Here is a 3702-nt window from a genome sequence, read left to right as displayed (position 1 = left end):
TCCTGTAAAACTCAAACATGAGCGATTATAAAATTAAATTTCTCATTTCTTTCATAGAGACTTCTCTGGTTTATTTGCAGAAATCAAGGTTTCATGGGTATACATGTATACAGACAGGTGTGTAGATAGGTAGGGAAATAATTTATTCTGGGTCACTGTCGTCATCATCAATGTTTTAGCATCCACTTTCCCTTGCTTGCAGAGATTACTGGGGCAGTTTCTCAATGGATGGATGATATTCTTGGCACTAACCTTCACCTGTTTCCAAGCAAGCTTATATTTCCCCATGATCAGATATGTTATTACAGAATGTTGGAAATAAAATGACACTGCTTGTGTGATAATGTACTGATTTACATCACTTGATGTCAAGACAAGGAGACACAAATATATGCATTCAGACATACATATACAGCATGAAAAACAGACATTAAATGATGATGATGATGATATCTATATTGGTGACACGTAAAAGGGACCCATGCTGGTGGCACATAAAAGGGACCCATGCTGGTGGCACATAAAAGGGACCCATGCTGGTGGCACATAAAAGGGACCCATGCTGGTGACACATAAAAGGGACCCATGCTGGTGACACATGAAAAAACCTGTGGCAGTGACACATAAAAAGCACCCATGTAGGTGACCTGTAAAAGGCACCCAGCACACTCTGTGGAGTGATTGGTATTAGGAAGGGCATCCAGCCATAGAAACCAAACCAAAACAGACTGGAGCCTGGTGAAACTCTCTGGCTAGCCAGTTCCAGTTAAACCTTCTAACCCATACCAGCATGGAAAATGGACACTAAATGATGATGATGACGATCACATACACATATAATAAGCTCCTTTCAGTCCCCATCTATCAAATGTACTCACAAGGCTTTGGTTGCCTGGGGCTATAGTAGAAAACACTTGTTCAAGGTGCCACACAGTGAAACTGAACTTGGAACCATGTAATTGTGAAGTAAGCTTCTTACCACACAACAACACCTGTGTCTGGTATGTTTATTAAATCATTAATATCCATTAATTAGGTACTGCCTGTTTAACATACTATAAAATATATTTATTACTTTGGTTGGCAACAGAATGCAACAATAAATTATGTCAGCAGCCTGTGGTCTGTTAACCAATGTGCTTTCAGTTATATTGCTGCCTGCATTAGAAAAACTTAGCTAGCATTGCTGGTATGTCAGATTGGTTGGTCAAAGCATGATATTGCATGAAATTAAACAAAAAGGAAGAGAATTAACAAAGCACAAAATAACTTCCTCCATAATAATTAAACAAACAATAAATGAAAGGCCTGTTTAATTGATGGAAATCATACAACACAGCACTCGACTAAGATGCCTTTACAGCTTCGTTATTTGACTTCCTACTTCTCTTATCTTTTATACTTTTAGAAATTTTTCAGCCATTGGATTGTGACCATACTGGAGTACTGCTTTAATAACATAGCTGATCCCATTGACCACGGTATCTTGTTTTATTACTTGGTATCTATTTTAGCAATCTTTGGGGTTTATCTATTTTTTTTAATACTTACTGTATCTGGAAGAAGGGGCAGTGTTCTTAAGCCTTTGCAAACCCTCTAATACCTATTTCCTTACTACCCACAAGGGGCTAAACACAGAGGGGACAAACAAGGACAGACAAACGGATTAAGTCGATCACATCGACCCCAGTACGTAACTGGTACTTAATTTATCGACCCCGAAAGGATGAAAGGCAAAGTTGACCTCGGCGGAATTTGAACTCAGAATGTAGCGGCAGATGAAATACGGCTACGCATTTCGCCCGGCATGCTAACGTTTCTGCCAGCTCACTGCCTTTGCAAACCCTCTAATACCTGTCATACCAAAACCATTAATCATTATCTTGAACCAATGTAAGAGTACATAGGACATGAAAGGAAAGACCTGAGCAAGGAAGTAGTTCCAGAAGGATGTCCTGGGAAAGGACTGGGTTAGTGGGTTGTATGGGGTCTGGGGAAAGGGGAGGAGAACTGGACACAGCAAAGGTAATGGGAAAAGGAGTGGGTTTGGAATAACTAAGAGAAAGTGGTACAATCCTTTGAGAAATGAAAGACAAAATGGACCTAAGTAAGATTTGTACTCAGAATGTAATCAAGTACACACACGCACACACAGTGGGTTTCTAATTGGTTTCTGTCAACCAAATTCATCAGAGGGTCCATGAGCAGAGTTCAAAATTTGTTGAGTAGAGCTTGCTTCATGGTCTTACTTGATGGGGCTGGTTAGTGGTCCCATAGGTGTCATCTGATGAGGCATCAACTCCTGCATTCAGAGACAGAGTATAGTAGCACCCTCAGCACATGAGTATTTACCCTAAACATATCTGATTGTTTATGTTCTGAGTTCAAATCCTACTGAGATTAACTTTGCCTTTCCTCCTTTCTAGGCCAAAAAAAATAAAGTACCAGCCAAGTACTGGTGTTAATGGTATTGACTTAATACCTGTAATCGACTTAATGCCTTTGTCTGTCCTTGTTTGTCCCCTCTATGTTTAGCCCCTTGTGGGTAATAAAGAAATAGGTATTGACTGATCCCCTCCAATGAATTTCAGACCATGTGCCTGTATTAGAAACAATTATTATTAATGGCAATGCCCCAGCATGGCCATACCTTATAGGTTGTACAAGGAGAAAATACACACCCTCATACATGCACATACATGCAATATGTCTTTACAAAGATGCAAGAAGCCCGACATGTGAGTGAGACTTCTGGCGATTTGCTGTGCTTGAGAAGAGACGTGAAGCTAAGTAAAATGTGGTCATTGCCAGTGCTGGTGAGTTGTAAAAAGCACCCAGTACACTCTGTAAAGTGGTTGGTGTTAGGAAGGGCATCCAGCTGATGAAACCGAGCCAAGACAGCTAACTGGAGCCTGGTGAAGCTCTCTAGATCACCAGTTCCAGTGAAACTGTGCAACCCATGCCAGAATGGAAAACAAATGCTACATGATATTAATGATAATGATGAAAGTGTCCTTCGACCAAATGTCTTATGCAAGGTATTGACCAGCCCAAAGCTATGGTAGAAGATATTTGGTAAATGGTGCTGCACACACACACTGGCATCAAGTCTTTGACTCCAAGGTTGTGAAACAAATTTTCATAACCACAGAGCCATTCTTGACTATGTCCATGTGATCAACATTGAAAAAAAAAACAAAAAAACTCAAAACAAAACAACAACAACAACCACAAAAAAACAAAAAACAAGCAACAAGGCCAGTTGATGGTGGAAATACACTCTGTTCTTGCAGGATAGATTGACCGAAGCACAAAGATGGCTTCTCAGTGGTTACTAATAAATCAATGAATCATATTTGCCCCTAACTCTACCCTCACCTCCTTCATGTCACGTTCTTATGGAAGATATTTAAAAAGGTAAAAATACAATAATACACAAAGTGCACATATTCTGGATCGGGTTTTGATTTATTTTTGATTTTGTTACTGCTGTTGTTGTTGCTGTTGCTGTCGTTGTTAGATTCTATGTAATTAACTGTAGTGGTATTATTGTTGTTGACGATTGTGGTTGTGAGGGTGGAAGTGTGACTTGTTGTTAGTATGTTGATGATAGTGATGGTGTTGTTACTATTGACATGTTGGTAATGGTGATGGTAGTGATGGTGGTGTTATGTCATTGATGATGATGATGATGATGGTAGC

General features: G+C 39.7%; 1 long non-coding RNA gene across 1 annotated transcript; it reads right to left on the bottom strand.

Moving 5' to 3' along the window:
• Nucleotides 1–1543: 1543 nt before the first annotated feature.
• Nucleotides 1544–2295, bottom strand: LOC118760980. The gene is made up of 2 exons (XR_004997075.1): nt 1855–2295; nt 1544–1603 (listed from the first exon to the last, which is right to left on the bottom strand). It is a non-coding gene; the product is annotated as an uncharacterized LOC118760980 (long non-coding RNA).
• Nucleotides 2296–3702: the final 1407 nt, after the last annotated feature.

The sequence above is a fragment of the Octopus sinensis genome, unplaced genomic scaffold, assembly GCF_006345805.1.
Source record: "Octopus sinensis unplaced genomic scaffold, ASM634580v1 Contig03051, whole genome shotgun sequence".
NCBI lineage: Eukaryota > Metazoa > Mollusca > Cephalopoda > Octopoda > Octopodidae > Octopus > Octopus sinensis.
The sequence above is the reverse complement of the archived record's forward strand: the minus strand, read 5'-3'. Positions and strand labels throughout refer to the sequence as shown.